Source organism: Numenius arquata, chromosome Z (genome assembly GCF_964106895.1).
Source record: "Numenius arquata chromosome Z, bNumArq3.hap1.1, whole genome shotgun sequence".
Taxonomy (NCBI): Eukaryota; Metazoa; Chordata; class Aves; order Charadriiformes; family Scolopacidae; genus Numenius; species Numenius arquata.
In genome coordinates, this window is record NC_133616.1 from 56,332,134 (window position 1) to 56,351,912 (window position 19,779).

A 19,779-nucleotide genomic window follows, 5' to 3' on the forward strand; every position below is an offset into this window, starting at 1 on the left:
CACTGTAAACAATACAGTAGGTTAACATATCTTTACTAAGCTTGCTTGCACACTCCTGTGTAAGAATTTGGGAATAACAATATATAGCTATATCTATTAAAATTTGGGGAAATTATATAGCTATTAAAACTACAATCACTAAAAAAACCCAGAGCAATGACATAACTAATGCTACCAATACACCCTACAACCTTCAACAGTTTAACAATAGAATTCTCTTTGAGACTACTGACGATGTCTGAAAATGTTTTTTCATTTACATTTCCTACTTCTCTTCCAAAGGATAATTTTTTAAATACCAGACGACAAACAGTGGAGATCACTGGAAACTTGCTACCAATATCAGAGTGGGGGGAGAAAAGAGAGAGAGAGAGAGAATCTTCCAAAGCCTACTCGAAGACATTTGAAATTTTAATTGCCTGTATACTAATAATAAAGGCCTATGTTTGCTTTTTAATTTCAATTAATTTGTCTATGAGCCCTTCTGCTATGAAGCCATTTCAGCTTAACAATTCATTAATGTAGTATGGTTCAAAATCTCCTGACGTTTTAAATATTTAAAAACAAATATGAATACAAAGTATCAATTAAACAACTATGACTACATAGTATCAATTAAGACCTTGCTTAGAGCTAAAAAATTCAACGGACAAACACTAATGCTTCACCCCACTTTAATTACTATGATATTTTCATCTCTTCTTGTTTGCCGCATTTGAAAGTGAATTAGAGTTGTGGATGAGGATGGGTTGACTCCTTGACTGTTTTGACCAGAAACGTATCTTGTAACAACGTGTACTATTATGCCTTTTTTAGTTTAGATACATAGTTTTACCTAAAATGTATACAGAAAGGTGAGCTCTTTTATTAGAGAAAGCTGAAACAGTTAAGAAAAATGGGAAAGTAATTGGGATCTCTGATCCCTTATCACATCTGAAAAGACTCAGGGTTTTGCTGGGTTGTTTAATTATGTAAACCAGTCTAGTGAGAGGTATCTTTTCCTCCAGCCTTTCCTTCAGAAAGCATCTCCATGAGTGTGCTTAATCAATGTCTGTATGTCACTGTATTTTCAGATGTTACTAGAAGCAGAAGCAAAACCCTACCCGATGTGTTCAAGGGCTTTTCCTTTCCTCCTTGGGAGGCCTTAGTTAACCTGACTGAAATGAATAGAAATCTTTCCACTACATTTCAATAAAGCTGGACTTGTTACAAGTTTCTGTGTTAGGTTTCTTCGACTTCTTTTATAGGCAGTCCCCACCCCTTCCTCTCCTAATCCATTCTATGCATTTTCCTGTATTTGTTTTTTCCTTCTTAAAGTGAAAAGTGTGAGGAGAGGCAGAGTGAAATGAAATCATACAGCTGTATTTTTAAAGTACCAACAAAATCTTAACTATATATGAAAGCATTAAAAAAATTTGCTTGTTATGATGTTATATTTCATAAATGGGCATGGATCACAACTAACTATGCTTTTGGTTCAGTTCATTTAATTTTGAGCGTTTTATGTTTGATTTAGACAATAAGCAGAGTCACTTCAGACAGAGAACTGGCAATAGAGACAGAAGGGACTTGTAAAAACAAAACACTATGAAGCAATAGAATTATACCCTTGGAGTGTAATGGCAGTAATAAAAAAATAATTTCTCAAACACAATTAGACCAGAAGAAAACTACTCTGCTTTAAAAGCTATTGTCTCAGAAAATGAAATAAAAGAAATTTCTTTGGTTAGAAAAGTTTTTGCTTAACTAATGAGAAGACGTGCAGTTTAAATAACTTTTATATTGTTTTATATTGTAAGGTATTCATCAAATTATGAAAGTTTTCATTATCAAAGATATGCTAACAGAAATTAAGTGAAATGATTCCCTAGGCAGAAAAGAACAAAGAACTCCCGTGAGTCCTAGTGCCACACTCAAACTGTGTTTTGGATACCTTGTCAAGAGCAGATAAAAAGATCTTTACTCTGCTCATGACACTGTTCCACCTGTGAGCAACTTAATGTCTCACAATGTTCAAACAACATTAATCACCTTCTCTACACTGGCTTATGAGTGAGGATGATCGCTCCAGCAACTGCCAGAAATTACAGACATCACTTGATAAAGCCCCTTCTTCTGCTTCAATCAAAACACCTTTTCTATGGGCAAGATGTAGGGTTATACAGGAGCACCATCAGTCACTTTACAGTAATAAAACAGTAATTGCAGCTTGCTGTGAAAGTTATTCCTCTGGCATGGCCAGACGCCTTGGGGAGCCTTAGAGCTCTGCAGTGGCACGCAATGGCAAAACTCAGTCCGCAATTAAAATAAGCAAATAAAAGGGGACTGAAAACAGAAGCATTAATACCTGTTCTACAAAATCACAAGAAGAGTGAAAATTTTATGTAATTCCATTGAACTTAAATTTTTGACAGTAAAGAACTTTGCATTATACACCTTAACTCTAACACAGAGAGAAAACATCTTTTCACATTTGCACACAGCAGTCAAATAACCAAAGGAATCCTTTACCTAATGAATGCAAGATTAGATTCTAAATTGTACTGCTCAGTTTTCTGACACTGATCTCCAACTTTCAATAAGCCAGGGTTTCAAAAAAAAGAAAATTTTTTTTTCTCAAGAAAGAAAACATCTTACAGTTTCAAATGATATAATTTCTACACTGGAAAATGTCTCTTGCATTGTTAAACTTTATTATTTTCAGATGGTTTTGGTTTAGTTGGGAGGTCTTGTTTAAAATTTCCATTTATTTTAAATATTGCAGATTAAGCTTGCATTCTACAAGTATTCAGAAGCAGTAAAAGTTTTTGGGCATCAGACAGCTAAGTGTGAGGTAGGTATATGATGTCTCTGGTAGTACGATGTCAAAAAAGTCACATTACATTATGATCTATCAGCTAAAATAGTTGCAATGAGGTTCAAAATTAACAAGGATTCTCCCTTTATATCCTTCTTCTAAAAAGAACTGAAAATACCGTCTATATCTACCATATAAACCAGGTTTTAAGTTTCAGACACAAAGGGAAGACACAGCTTGAGGTCTTGAAGCAGACAAAGAGGAAAACTTTAGCTCACACATGAAGGTCACTTACTGTCAGTCCCCAAACGAAAACTGGAGATCCAGAGTAACGCAGAGTCAGGGTCTCAGGAATGCTACACCCACCCTGGAAATATACTCCTGCACTTAAAGTATACGGAGGATAACAGAAACAGCCTACTGTGCCTCACCCCAACATGAGAGGACAATTAGGGAGGAAGACCAGAGCAGAAAGGACAAAGCAGGCTACAGGGCTGGATATCATGACACAGGGGAGATGTGTCTTCTAAGGCATGGCAGGGAATTGTTTCTCTGAAGCCAGAGCTTTATAGACACAGAGAAAGACAACAGAAAGATTCCTGCATGAGAAATGTTTATTCTGACATTTTAAAGGTGTGAAGGGAAGGTCTGGACATCAGCTATAAGCATATTTTTCCTTGATAAGTTTCACATATTGAAAGCACAATGAATTGGAGGTATTTTGCAAGCCTGTTAGTTTTATTAGAGCCTGATTTCCAAGAAGCACCTGGAGCTCCTAATAAAGTCAGTAAGAGAAATGTTATTCATCACCTTTGAAAAATCAGGACACTTAATCTTACTGGATTCTTGCAGGCTAAGAATCAGTATAATGTGAGACAGATGTAAAATAGCTTTTCTTGGTAGACCATGTTAGCTGCTGTAATGCTGTATTCACATTAAACCGGTATTACACACCTGCCTCCCAGGAGGAAAAAATCAAGCAGGGAAGAGAACATACATGGTTGTCAGACTGCAACATTTTCTGTCTCTCCTCAGCCCTGACTAAAAATAGATCACCATGTTTATTAAGCCACTGACTAGAATGAGGGAATATTTTGTCATCATCCATTTGTATAGGACACATAATGTATGCCATACCCTACTTGAGGTCAACGCTCACATAAAACACAAAGCTGTGCACATATGGGAAAAGTCTGCATACAGTCCCCAGGGAATGTTTTCTTAAACCTAAAGATGACAAAGTCTTCACAATAGTGATTTGCCCAATAACCTGCCAAATCAGTACTTACTTTTTTGAAAAACAAATTTCATACCACAATAGCAAAACACACAAAAATGCTGAAAAAATGGCAAGATTGTCACAGTACCACAAGGCCATATGCTGAGGTGAGTGTCCTTAGTGGGGCACCTAGAGCAGCTGAAGGTTCAGAGAAAAGCAGATGAACTTATGCCACTAGTTCTCCAGTAGTATTTCCTTTAGAAGGATTATTATTACCTTTTCTATTTTTTCACTTGGTATTTAAGATCAGTAAGAACTGATCTTAGTGACATCCCCCCTGCTTTTTCTGAAATGTATCCAAAATCCTCGTTGCACAGCTTTTAACACCTCAGCAAGTTTAGCAGCAAGTCAAGACTTCCAGCCAGTAACTTACTACAGCTTTTTCAAATGTGCTGATAGTGTTACAGCATGTACAGCTCCACTGCCGTGAATCGACAATGTGTTGAAACTTGGCTATGAACTGACCTGAAGCACTAATGTCTTCATTTTCCATGGGGCTCATTTCCTGTCCTATGCAGATTTTACCATTTACCCATGCTGCTTCTACTCTATTCAATTTGACTCCTGACTGCTTTCCTTCCACTGTTTTCAACAGCTCATTGCTTCATAAGGGATATTTCAACTCCCACTTTATTTGGTATTTCCATTGACTTTCCTCTGCTGTTCTTTTGGGCTTTTTATGCTTTGAACGCTTTGTGTATCACTGGCTATTAGTTGGCTAATTTAAGATAGCAATTAAGCAATTAAGAAGCTTCTCTATAAAAAGTCATCTAACGAAAGGTCAGCAACAGACTTCTACAAACCACTGTTCCTAAGGAGGTATTCACCTGAAAACAGCATCATTTTCTTCTGCCTTTACTAGACCATGAAAAGTCGTAACTATATTAGAAACATATTTCATATTGATCCAATAACACGCAATCTAAATATCAGTTACAATTAAATCACATTTTATTGTAATCAACTTAGTTACGGCTAAAAAATTACGCTATTTTAAGATTTCTGCTAGCAATTTGCTTTCCGTTGTATGGATTTCACTGAATTTCACTGAATTTTTTTAGAGTTGGAAGGGACCGTATAGATCATCTAGTCCAACTCCCCTGCTGAAGCAGGATTGCTTAGAGAATGCTACTCAGGACTGCATCCAGGCGGGTCTTGAAAATCTCCAAAGAAGGGGACTCCACAACCTCCCTGGGCAGCCTGTTCCAGGGCTGTCACCCTCACCGTGAAGAAATTCTTTCTCATATTCGAGTGGAACCTCTTATGTTCCAGCTTGTGCCCGTTGTCCCTCGTCCTGTCACTGGGAACCACTGAAAAGAGCCTGGCTCCCTCCTCCTTCAACCCACCCTTGAGATACTTATAGGCGTTAATAAGGTCTCCCCTCAGCCTTCTCTTCTCCAGACTAAAGAGTCCCAGCTCTCTTAGCCTTTCTTCATAAGGGAGATGCTCCAATCCCTTAATCATCTTTGTTGCCCTTCGCTGGACTCTTTCCAGTAGTTCCCTATCCCTCTTGAATTGGGGAGCCCAGAACTGGATGCAATACTCCAGTTGTGGCCTCACCAGTGCAGAGTAGAGGGGGAGAATGACCTCCCTCGACCTACTAGCCACACTCTTCCCTATGCAGCCCGTTGGCCTTCCTGGCCACAAGAGCACATTGCTTGCTCATTGTCATTTTGCTGTCTACCAGGACTCCCAGATCTTTCTCTTCGGAGCTTGGCTCCAGCAGGTCCATGCCTAACCTGTATTGGTGTTAGATATGCCTGATGGCATAGATATCTGCCATCTATGTCAATCTTTCATTTACAAAATTTCAAGTCCTTAATTGAGCAATGTGAGCAGGTAACACCCTCCCTTCATTGCATTTAGAACAGCCAGAAATTCAGACCACCAGAACCTTCACTGGCTCTTTGGGAGGAGCTGCAGAGCAAACCAGTCTGAGCATGCAGCTTCTAAAACAGGAAAAACAGTGTCCTCCCAAAGGACTCAAGGCAAATCTCCTTCTTGTCAAACATTCCGCTTCGCAATTTTGATAAAATATTTGTCAGTTACATGCTTTGTGCAACGTTGTTCGTTTTGGCCATGTTCTTGCTTCTTCCCAAACAACACAATGTAGTTAATTCTTCTTTGACTGTTTTTCAAATTATGCTAATGATTTCTATGACTCTATGAATTATGAACTAACTCCTTTCAAAGAATTTTAATCTTAGTATATATATACACACTGATTTGTTCTTCTTGTGCTATGCAACTGGTCAAACATTTTTGAATAAGAAAAAGAAAGAGGAAATGCAACATTTCAAGTTAAAAAATTACATTCTTTAAATAGCAGGAACCATTTGCAAACATACACAAGCCATGTCACAGCAGCCCCCATGAGTGTATAAGAACAAAGAAAATCAAAATCTGTTTTTACTCTAAAGAAAATATTAGTTTGTTTCCATTGAAACAACTCTCTTGAATTATTGATACACTTCCTATATTGATAAAAGGCCTCATTGGCATTATGGCCACACATAAAAATGGTGGCACTCACTCAGGGCAAAGAGCATCACATCATTTTGGTATGCCAAAAGAACAAGAAGGCTTATCATGCTTCAGGGCAGTTACTCATCAGTATCTAAAGCCATAGATAAAATGCGTTGTCACAGAACAGTCAACTATTTAATTATTTAAGTTGAGCAACCTACAATAAACGTTCAACAGATCATTTAGACATCTTATTATGAAAATATCCTGGGTATGGCAAAACCCAGAAGGGGTTTTGGGGGCTCTGGAAGTTAGAGGAAAGAGAACAGGACCAACATCATCTTACATAGCCTTGAAAACTTGTAAAAATACATAAAATGCCACTACTTCATTATTGTCAGAACAGCAGCTTTTCTCACTGTTTTCTCATCCGTTTTTATAAAAGAACTTAGTGCATGTGGTAATAACTGGAATAAAAAAGCTTACACACACAACCCCCACTTCAAGGATTCATTTTGCATATAAATCTATGCTAAATCATGCACATAACACTATCAGATTTGTAGTTATGACACAAGCTGAAACTGTGAATTAAGGACAAACAATCCAGGACATCTGCACTTAACACAGTGGATTCATACAAAACTATCGTACAGAACTTCAGCGAGATCCATCCCATAGTGACAGCACTATGGTTTATTTTCAATTTGCTGCACCAATAATTAAATTTTTAATTTGTTAATTTGAATTCCAAAAATTAATGTGAATTTCAATTACAGTCAAATTCTGGAAAATTCCTATCCATTCCTTTATTTTCTTAAATAAAAAGTCCACTGTAAATCTATATGGTCTAAGAGATTTCTGGGGAGATGTACTGGGTGAGATTGGGATGGAGTTAATTTTCTTCACAGCAGCTGGTAGAAATGCCATGTTTTAGATTTTTGACTAAAACAGTGTTGGGAACAGACCAGTGCTTCAGCCACATCTGAGCAGCACACAGTGTCAAGCTCTTCTTTCTTTATCCTTTTCTCCCTCTGCCCTCCCCAGTGAGGAGGCCGCAGTTGGTCAAGAGGCTGGGAGTGGACCCCGGCTGATCAGAGGGATATTCCATACCATATGACTTCAGGCTGAGCACAAAAAGCTGGGGAAAAGGAGGAGGAAGGTGGGAGGTTTGTGGTTATGGTGTCTGTCTTTCCAAGTTACGCATGCTGAGACTCTGCTTAACAGCTGCCTGCCAACGGACAGTAGTCAATAAATTCCTTATTTTGCTTTACTTGCGTGGACCACAGTGCTCCACCTATCAAACTCTCTTTATTTTGACCCATGGGTTTTCAGCTTTCACCCTTCCATTTCTCTCCCCCATTGCACTACAGGGGAGTGAGCAAGCAGCTGGGTTGGGGCTTGCCTGCCAGCCAGGATCAAAACCACCACGGGAGCTGTTTTCATTTGCTTTAATCACTTATATACACCAAGGCTTCAGTCCAAGGCACTGGATCTCTGGACTGACAGCCTCTGTCCAGTTCCCATAGCTGCAACAACTGCTTTTTCTGGATGCTGTCAGCATGCAGGTCAATGACCAAGGATGGGAGACAAAACTACTTCTTGATTCAGCTCGTCAAGTCTTGAAAATCTTCATAAAACTTAGATTGGAAAAGAGTGAAAATCTTTTTCTTGCATTTTCATGCTGTACTCTGTGGACAGTTAAAGGCTTTCCATTTAAAGACTTCTTTTCAAAATCTGATATTAATAACAAAAAATGTCATATAGAAGAACTGGAGGAAGTGGAACATTACCCAGAAGATTATTTGTTTCTATAAAAAGAATCCATGACCTAAGTTTAAAAGCCAAACAATTAACATAAGCCAATGAAGCAGATTAAGTCAGAGGGTGAAAGGAAGACACAGACCTCTCAGAGCCAGAGCATGACTTTATTACCAAGTTTACAGAAATTCATGTGTCTTTTTATCAAAAAAAACCAAAAAACAAACAAAAAAAACCACCAAAAAAACAAAAACAAAACAAAAAAAACCAAAACCCAAAACCAAAAAAGAAGAAATTAGAGAAATTAGAGAATTCCTGTAGTTTCCATTTCTAAACTCATCTCCACATCAATCTGAATTTAAAAAACATTCAGATTCAAGAAGTATGCCATAAGCCTCCTTTTTTCAACAGCTAGGTTTTTTCTAGTGTAGGAATACTGGTAAGTATAGCATGGTGGAAGAATCAATGTGCCTTTTATGAAAGAAAATCAAACCCTATATACCAAGTTCCCTAACGAATCAACACTCCTATTAGGTAGAAGCAGATACAGTCTCTCTTCAAGAAAACAAGGCACAAAGCATGAGAGAAGTTCTTTACATCGGTAAGAAACAAGAAAGAGGAAATGGGGAGTATGTGACTAATTTTCACACTGGGAGGAATGCTGGGACACACACTGATTCACATATTCCTAAGTGATCTCAGGAGTGAGGAAAGGGACAAACAAAGCTGGTCACAAGCACCACAGAAAAATGAATGACAAAGTGTTACAACTATTACAATGCCACTTGCTCAGATAAGTCCCAAGCCACAAAACTACCTGACTCCAGGAAAATACTTGGGGAAATGCCATTTTTCCTGTTAAACTGGCTGTGATGGGATCCTAGCCTAGACTGCCCCTTTGCTCTGATTTTGTATGACAGTCTCCTATATGCTGTGACTTCCTCTCTAAGAAGAGGAAAGAAAAATTTCTCTTAAAGAGAAAATTTTAATATATAAAACTTTTCTTCTCTCTTCAAGAGCTTCTTTTCATTCATTGAATGTTCTTGGGTAATATAAGCCTCTATAAAACATGAAAAGTGTTTCAAACTACACCTCAGCAGGATCTCTTCATGGGAAGAATTTTTAAAGGCTTTTCAAGTTTTTTTCAAGTTTTTGAAGTTTTACACAAGAACTTATAAGCAACAGAGAAACTGACCACAATTTCAAACATTTGTAAACATTATAGAAATAAACAATTTTCAAGGTTCCTGACTTTCCCAGAGGATCTCTCAAACTTCCTCTAACACAATATCTGTAAATTTATCAGTAAATCTGTCTAATCTGTCCTAATATCTATGCAAAGGCAAAGAATTTAATTTTTTCTTTTTACAGTACTTCAGAACTGGGTTCTTTAATTTAAGATATTTCTGTTTTTTTCCAATATTAAAATTTGCATGCAATCCCTACATAAGCAATACAAAACATTAGCACTTGCTGAATTTGACAAATGCCACTTGAATATTTCAGGGGGCTTTGCACTTTCTTTCTTAAAGACAATGTCTGTTGACAAGTGTCTCAATTTTCTTGTCATCTTTAACTTAACTAGATATTCTGCAAATATCTCCAGATATTTTTTCTGGATATATTACAAATTAATTAGTTTTATCAAATTTATGATTTTCCTCATTTTTCTGAAGAAATCATTTTTTCTTCTGAAACTCTAACAAACCCATCATGGCCCATGATGAAGTAATTACAAAAAAAAAGATCACATTCTAATACATTTGACAGAGTAAAATTTTCACTGAGGAAAGAAAGAGATCAGACTAAATAGAATTTTCCTAAGACATCATCTTCCCTCTCCTCTGCAACACAGTCCCCACTCATGATTTTGGTCCATTGCTCTTTATTATCAGATCCTTGTTTTACTTTTCAGTGAACAATCTCTAGATGCAGAACATAATCCAGTCTAAGTCCTACCTGGCACATAAAACCCCAGTATTTTATGCTCTCCTGGACTTGTTCCTCCTGTAGGTAGTAGAAAACAGTACTTTCCAAATATAGATTTAAAAAAATATTTATACGAAGAAAATATATCTATTTGCCATTAGTATAGATTATAACAATCCTGCTAGTTCTTTCTCTCATTTCACAGTTTGGAGCAGTGTAGCTACTGTGCTTGCCTTTTAAACCCTGGACTGAAGCGAAGAAGCTTTCCCTGTGACTGAGTTGCAGGAGAACTCCATTTTACTCTCATGAAAATTTTCTAGTCCTTGGAAGAGGTTATTCAAATCTGTATTTTCACCTTCCTTTTGTAGACCTAGTTTAAAGGCATAAAACTTCTGCTTTCTTTTCGAATACAAAGTGCAATAACCCCACATCTATAACACTTTAATACTTCCCTGTCATATGCCTGAACTACCTGAAAAACATGAAAGATTTCAAGTGCTTCAAAAGCAGCTACACTAAAAAGTAATAAGGCTGCTTCATTGAAGGATTTTTACCCTTTTCTTTCGCTGGTGCTTATGGTCTGTGGATAGAAGTGTCATTATCGTAGTATCATAGTGTATCATAGTATCATTCAAATTCATTCAAAAAAAAAAAGTACCATAGTATCATTCAAATTTCAGGGTTTTTTTCCTTTTTTCTTTTTTTTTCCTGCCTGGTTTCAGCTCTGGAACTGCTTGTTCTTGTAACTGCTCTACACTCAAAGCTTTTGGAATTGGGAGGCGGGCAGAGGCTACTTCTGATGAATTGTGCTGTTCAGAAGTCACTCAGAACTAAGGATGCCCAGAGCGCTCTGCTTCCTGCAAGTTTGATTTCTCCACAAAAGGAAAGGAAGGAACTGATCCTCCAGTCACACCATAGACTTTTAAAAGGAACGGTTCCCTACTACTGTTGGCTTCCTGGGAAGGACCCTATTCAGCTTAAGCATCCTTCCCTCTTCTCATGTGTAATAACAGGCCACAGGAGCGTGCCAGACCAGAGGTTGTCTTTGGTCAGTTGATCAGTACAATGGCACTTTGATCCCTCTTAGCTAAATGATTGCGCTGCCATTGCATCTGCAAACTGTAGGTTCAGACTCCCTGAGTCTGCTAACACGATCATTTCTGTCCAAAACAGCACAAACAGCTTTGGTCTTCTGCATTCAGAGACAACATGTACTACACTCACATGAATAGTAAGAATTATTCAAGTAACTTACAAGTATGTGCTATATATTATTAGCATTCTAGTATAAAGTGCCTTTGTTTGCTATACCAATTGCTAGATACTTATCTAACAGACTGACTACAATAATGCAACCAGACGAAAAGCAGACATGGCGGGAATACTAATCATGACATCCTGAAGAACTCAAAGACAGGAAAAGAGGGAAGCAAGAGAAAGATGCTGACTGGGGTTACACTACTTTCTTAATCATTACTGCCATGTTCAGCATTGTGCATGCCTTTTTTTAAATTGCAAAATGTTAAATCTTTTGCACAGCTAGAAGATAGAAATTTTCAGATACCTGCGAACAACAAATAAACATACACTCTGTAGACATCTCGTGGGGCTTTTAATGCTTTAGACAGTTATTTGTCAGCTTGTGAAAGGCAAAGGAAGGCAAGTCTGAAAACTTTGTTACTGGAGTCAACCCATGGGTGGCAAATTAAGGTAATGTAGTGCCACAGCCCTGTAATCCTAGTAGCTATTGATACCTAAGAGCATGAAAGCAGCTTTCTGAATGTGCCCTTCAGAACTACTGTAATCTGTCAAAGACTGAGGTATGCAAATATCTACAGGTCTGAACCTCCAGAAGGAAAAGGAGTTCTCTGAAAAGGGACCGTACTTAATTGTATGTACTATAGACACCTGATGACACCGCTAGTCTCAAACAAACAATGAAAATACCTAGCGGGTTCTTCTAAGACAGATAATCTAACCTGTTTTCCTGAACTGGGTACTTAGCTGGCAGATAAAATTTTACCTCTTATTGCTGCAAGCATTCGCAGTTGTTATATCTTACTATCTCCAAGTGAAATTAGAGGTTTGCTTTTTTATTTTAAACTGAAGCTTTTTTTAAATTAATACCACTGCTGTAGCAATTTGCTTCCACTATGTGTTGAAAAAGCTGCCAGAAATGTTTTTTATTTAGAAAGTACACTAAGTAGGAAGGCATAGTGAAAATTAAAAATTTTAGGAAGATTCACATTTTGTAGAGGTTTAAACTACCGCTAACTTATTTTTAGACAAATTGATTAAATTTAGTTGATTTTAATTAAATTAGACTTAAAGTCGATGATGTAACTCCTGTGTTTACTCCAGTGGTGATGAACACCCCCTGTGAACTGGACCACTAGTAAAGAGTACGCTACAGTGAACTAATATTTTTTTTTCCTCACTCAAGGGGCCTTGAATGACTGCCTTTATGAACTTGCAGAACATATCTCAAGACCCTACGCTCCACTTCCCAATGGCAAAAAGCAGACTGAAAATGAATTAAACTGGTGTTTAGCAGGTAAGTATTCCACTTACAGTGCACTAGAAAAAAAAAAAAAAAGACTCCAGGATACACGGCAAGAAGAAAAGAAGAATGCTGGCTGATATCTGAGAGCAGCATTTAGTCATTATTTTTAATTTAATCTTATTGCCTTCCTTTCTTCCCCTAAAATGCTCTGCATTTTAATTTATACTCACTCCTAGAGCATGCAAAATTCAACAGCCTCACAGCATCTTAACAAAATAGGCAGGATGACCTCCCTAGTTAAAACCTCAGACCGAAACTCAGGATATTTGGTTGATTGCTAAGTCTGCTGAAGCTTCCTTGCTCAGCCTTCAACAAGAAACACCCTCACGTGCCTCAGCCTGTCCTGGGGGCAGGGAAGAGAGTAATAATACTTCCTTTGTCCAGTTAGCTCTTCAGAGTGGGGACCCACTTACACGTACACACACACACACATCCCATCCCACATAAAGAACCTCTATTTCAGTTCAGGCTAACAGTAGCCATTATAAAGCAAAACCCAGCAAAATTAAAAAGTTATATTCTCAGAACTCCTAGAAAAAGTGAAGAACTCACTGATCAAAAGAGCACTTTTGCTTTAAAGCACCTCAACAAAGTTTACAATCATTGGGGGACAGATAAAATAAACCACACAACTTGAGGAAAAAGTACAGGTCCTTTTATAATCGCTCATGCAGCAGTACACCACAGATGGCAGACAGGAAACCTCTTGAACATAACCTGCCATGGCCTGCATGGCAAGAAGTTCTGCCAGGAGTAAGACCAAATACACAAGATCTGAATAAATCCCCCAGAAGTTTTCACCACTTCTTCTCATGTTGCTGCTACCATCAACAGATATGGAAAAGCTGTGTAAAGTTAAAAGAATTTTTGAATACCTGTCCGAGGAAAGAGTAGTTTATTAAAGAATTACATTCCCTCCTTGCTTCATTTATACCGAATCACTGTCACTTAAGCACACACAAGCAACTTCAGCAGCACTACAGACTAAATATGAATTGTACATTTTCTTTATAATAAAAATATAATTGAGAAGTATTGAGCCCTATATAAAATTGTGTCAGTTTGCTATATAAGCTTAATTTTATTCATATTTATTACCCAAAAATATCTTTGTAACTCTTAAGTGCCAATCAGTTTCTTCAGTACAACTCCAGTTGTTTTCTTTGTTCTTTCCTCTTTTGCCTCAGGTACTATATACTATTAACACTTTGACTGAAAATGCTTTTTACTTCCTCCTACCCCTTTCTCTATGCTGTTGATTAGCTTTTGCATCCCCTTCCCAACTTGAAGAAAACCTTTCCCCCCCCCCCTTTCTTCCATTGTCCTTAGACATAGGATCATCACTGATTATTTTCCTGTCAGGACAGTCAGATGAAGGTAACCGATCTGAAATATAATGTTAGATGTATGCTCTTCTACCCCACAAAATGAACCTCTATTTCAGCTACATCCTCCGCCTCAAACCTTTTCCACTGTCCTCTGTGACATCCTGTTCTCCAGCCCCAAAGACTCTTCCCTTACTCTGTTGCTGTCACTCCTAGGACTCTTCAATTCATGGGCCAAGTTCTTATAGGCACTGCAGAACTGGCATAAAAATTGCTGCCTGAGGAGGTTTTCTACTGACTACCTGGCTGTATCTATGTAAAGTCTTACCTATTAACCCAGTAAGAACCAGTAGGGAGGCAGCTGTCCCAATCACAATTCATTGCATCTGTCATGAAGTACAGGCTCTCAATTCCTGTCTATCTCCTTTGATAGACAGGAATTCCAAAATTCAGATAGTCAGAGAAAAGTGTCCAGACACTTGAACTGGGAATCTAGGTGTAACAAATACATTGGACTAAGACACAATAGCAGTGATTTTCCTGAGAACGACCCAAAAGCTCCCCCATTCCAGAAGTTACACGCTAGATGCGACTATTATATTTCTTCCTTTTTCCTCTTTTCTCACCTCACCAAGCTTTATAGCTTTATCTGAAATCCTCTCTCTTCTTCAAAAAGATATTCTTCCCAAGCTATGCATTTCTACTCAGTCCAAACTCTTTTCCCTCCCATTATAAGCCACTTAAGTACAGGGTAAGCAAGCACTGTTCTTTCTCCTTCTACAAGGAAGGCAAACTTAGATCAGTGACAGGAGTCTCCTTTCCCACTGCTTCTTCCTGCCTTTAATCCATGACAAAGAAGGAAGAAAATATCATTGTTTTCCCACAGCTTCATACCTCTATACATCATCAATTAAAAAACTGCAGAGCCCATGTGCAGTAATACAAATATAATTTGCTCAGACAGTCTTGAGAAACCAAAGGAACTGGCCATGCTAGAAAAAACTGCTCTTATGTGTACAATAGAGGATGAGGTCTCTTAAGGAATCTTTTTTTTTTTTTTAAACTATTTTTCACTGGGAAAAATTCAACAGCAAAATTTCAACATCTATTTTTTTCCTTAAAAAAAAAAAAACAACACAAAAAAAACAGACAAAATCAAATGCTCAAATCTTGTGTGTTTACAAATCAAAGGCAAGAAGTTGACCAAAAGAATGAACATTGATAGGAAATACAAAAGGTCATTGTATATATCAGAAAGTAAAGCACGAGCTCCCAAACAGGTTCTGCGTTCTTGTTAGCCCAGCAGCAAGTCTCAAGTTAAATACTGTAATCATGCCAGTCATTAGTTACTGCTCAGCCTCCTGTCTCCAGCCCGGAAATTAGTCTGCTCAGAGCCCAGATAGCTGAACAAGCAGTCACGTTTTATCATATAACTGAGGCTGGGAGGCCAATCTGAAGGAAAGCTACATATGTTCTATATTAGGAAGAAAATACCTAATTTAAAAGAACTTAATTTACAGAACAATAAGAAGTATGCATTTAAAACACAGCCATGTAAAAGAAATAACAAAACAAAATCTCTTCTCTCTGATGTGATTTGCAACGGAAGTTCACATAACATTAAACTCCAAAATTTTAGTTAAGGAGTTATGAACTGCTGCTAAACTCAGTTTAAAATTAAACTACAGAGGCACTTCTTACTGTAAAGTATTACAGGCAACTATTGCAACCAACAGATGAAGAAATCATTGCCTTTTGCATTTTGTTGGAAAGCATAAACTTATTCAGTTAAAAACGTAAATTACAAATTACTACTGAACAGAACAGGCATTTAAGTTATTGTTTACAGTTTTTTCATGTACTCCAGGTCATGCAAAGCATAAAATATATAACATTTACAGTTACTATACTTGAGACTTTTTACACATTACCAAGATATACTACACGAATCATCTTTAGCAATAAATTAGTAACAACAACTTTTTTTGAATATGGCAAAATCTGGCCAACACCAAGATAAGAGATTAGGTGAAATTTTATTTAGCCCTGTCCACTGTTGTAAAAGCATATTATATTAGATACATAAATTATATATGCAATTATATATTATGTATATTACACTTATGTTCTATTTTTGTGACAGTGATAGAAGCAAATTTGGCTTTCTACCTCCAATTTCAAGTAAGGGAATGTAAACTTTTAATTATAACTCAATTTCCAAATAACCATGTAATGTAGCTTAAATCTTGTATAACAATAGCATTCTACACATAGCATTGAAAGGGTAAGACTTTCAAGGACAGCCAAGAAATATGGATGGCCAAATACTGGTGTTTAATTCCTTTACATGGCTTGAATTCTTTAGCTTAAAGTTGCAAAATGAATTGTAAGAAAGCAAATTTCAGTAGTTTCATCACCAAAAAAGTTAAGTTAGAAAACCCATACATACTAGAATCTTTTTAAAAAGTCAACCTATTTCAATTATAAGTGTTATTAAAAACTCTGGGCTATCATCACAGCTGGAGCCTGTCATACATACTAACATGATTCCACAGTCCTGAATCTAGTCAGAGAATAGAAACAAATCTTAACCAAGAACGATTGCTTCTATCTGGGACAAAAAGCAAGCTTACCAAGTTGTCTGGCAATAAATAATAAAAAAATCTGAATGTAATCAATTAAAAACAATTTAAAATTTGCAATATTAAAATTCTGTCATGTTATAGTTAATCTATAACGATCACCCATCTTGGATACATAGCTTAAGACTGTTGAATTTGGACAAATGTAAGCTCCATATGAACTAAGTTCAAACTAAAAAGCAACTTAACATTGTCCAGTCCCTTGAAAATTCATCCTAAACTGAAAGACTTGGTAGTCTCTTATTTTAGCTAGAAGGCAGGTATACATTCTACAAAGACATTTCTGAAAATGGCTCTAAATATTAAGAGTTTTTTAGTAAAATGATGCCTCCTATTTCTCCACTAAGCAAAATATAAAAAGATTTGAGTCCTTGCTCTTGGTTCATAAGAAACAACTACAGAGAACGGGCTGGACGTAACATGTAACAGCAAAAACCTAAACCAACAGTGATGAATTGAAGTCAATAAATCTGGTTTTAAGAATGAAAGTACAAGCAATTAGAGACAAAGAAACAAAGTCATCCTTTACATTTCTCTGTTGCTTGTGACATCTAGTGGGTATACAAAACAGCCTAGAATAGCAAATGGAAACTCTTGCTTTTTCAGTATTTGGTTTAGTTATTTCCTTCATCTACATGGTAATTATTTCCATTTCACAGTCAACAAATATAAAAAAACGGTGCGAGACCACCATATTTTCAGGATATATATATACAGCTTTGAGCACTTCAGAGCTGTCTTTGAAACAGAGAATTCCACAGGATTCGCTTCAGAAGCCACTTCTAAACACATGAATGGCAGAAAGGTGTTTGGGAGCAGCAGCATGGATTTACCAAGCGCAAATGTCATCACCGCTTTCAACCCTGAGGTCACTGGTGCCCAGACGAGGAGAGGGAAGTGGATGTTGCTTGACTTGAGGAAGGCTTTTGAGACAGGCTCCCATAGAGTGGTTGGTGAGATACAGGCTGAGTAAGTGAACAAGAGATAAGGTGCGGGGAGAATTGGCTGGACTTTGAGCCTGAAAATTGGCTCAAAGAGTTGTGATCAGCAAAGCCCAGCCAGAGGCCAGGAAATCACTGAAGGCCCTCAGGGATGAGTACTGGGACAAATAACAGTTTAATGTCTTCATTAACAACGTGGTGATGGTACAAGAGCGCACTCTCAGCAATATTGCAGGTGACACTAAGTTTGGGGCACCAGTCAATAGGCTGGAGAGCAAGGATCCTAATCAGAGTGATCTGGACAGCTTAGAAAAAAGGGCAGACAGTTATGAGGTTCAGCAAAAGCAAAGGAAGTCTCGTATCTGGGATGGAATCACCTGATGGAACAACATAGGCTGGAGGTTAACTGTCTGCAAAGCAGCTCTGAGAAAGGGATTATGGGGTCCTAGTAGACAACACGAAGCAGCAGTGTACCCTTGCAGGAGAGAAGGCCAGGCGCATGGGCAGTAACAGGACGAATGTAGCATCCAGTCCAGGGAAGTGGTCCTCCACCTCCATTTGGCACTTGTAAGATTGCATGAGAGTACTGCGTCCAGGTTTGGACTCCCAATACAAGAAAGAAATGGACATACTGAAGAATGTCCAGGGGAGGGTCACCAAATTAGTCAGCAAGCTGGAGAACTTGCCCTGTGTGGAAAGGCTGCTGAGGGGACTGACTTCACTCAGCTGTAAGAAGGGAAGGTTCCAAGGGGACTTTATTGCTGCCTATAACTACCTGTTCAGAAGATACAGAGAAACTGAAGCCAGACTCTTATTGCAGCCCCACAGAAATCAGACAAGAGGCAACATATACAAGTTGGAACACACAAAATTGTGACTAAATATTAAGGATTTATTTATTTATTTATTTTTAACCATAAGAGTGGTCAAATACTGGGACAGGTTGTCCAGAGATGTTGTGGAATCTCCATCCTTGAAGGAGTTCAAAGCCTGACTGGACACGGACCTGAGCAGGCTGATCTGACTAGACCTGCTTTCAGCAGGTATTGGACTAGATGGCCTGTGGAGGTCCTTTCTGATTTAAATTATTTTATCAATCTAAGAAGTCTACTACCCACTTGAATGGGTGTCTTAAGAACGTAACCTTCTATTTTCTATTAATGCAAACGATCCCATTCACATTTTTAGTATTGACAATCTTTTGAACATTTTAAAGGAATAATAATGCATACTAGTACTCAGCATTTTACACTATGACTTCTTAGTTCTTCAGTACCCCTTTTTGATGAGAAGATGTATTCACAAACACAACAACTTGAAGACAAAGAATATTTCCGCTAAGCTCTTCAGCATCACCTTTGATTATTCCTAAACTTCATATTAAAGGATGTACATTATTGTTTTGACAAGCAATCCTCGCTATATCCACTCACCAAAAATCCATTCTAAATAGACAGCTATTTGGGTCACACTTGTCAGTTTGATGCACACAGAATAGGTTCTACAGTTATATCTAATGTCAAGCCATTCGACATTACTGTATTTCCTGTCTTGGTTTCAAAATACAAACAATGCTCTGATTTACTAAAAAGCAAGAAGTATGGATTTCTGAAAGTGGAAGCAGGTTTATTCTAAATCTCTATATATAGAGTTAGTGCATTAATTATTTGTGTGCTAATCATATAGCATAACCCTAAAAATGTTCTGTTCAGCATCACTAAAACTGACTTTGTCAGTATCTCTAAGCCAGTAAAAGAAGGATGAGGCATTCTCCATAAAATTTTAAAATAAATCCCTAGTTGAGTTCCCAGATCATGAAAAAACTGTAAATTAAGCCAAGACTAAGATGTTTTCTTGAATAAGAATGGGTTTAGGAACCGATCTCAGTGTTACGGTAGTTGGTTGTTTTTTTCACTACATCTCTGACTTTCTCCTATAGGATAGAACTAACCAGAGCAAATAACTTCCCAATTTCCTTTTACGAAAGAGGTGTTATACAGAAAAACAATCCTTCAGTTAGTTACACTTGTGCAATTCTAACACCACCAGTAATTTTGCTGTAATGTTATTTCACGT

General features: G+C 37.5%; 1 protein-coding gene across 3 annotated transcripts in view; it reads right to left on the bottom strand.

Moving 5' to 3' along the window:
• Positions 1-19,779, bottom strand: part of FBN2 (fibrillin 2) — a 172,180-nt gene that overhangs the window by 143,936 nt on the left and 8,465 nt on the right. The gene's annotated exons all lie outside the window — the stretch shown is intronic.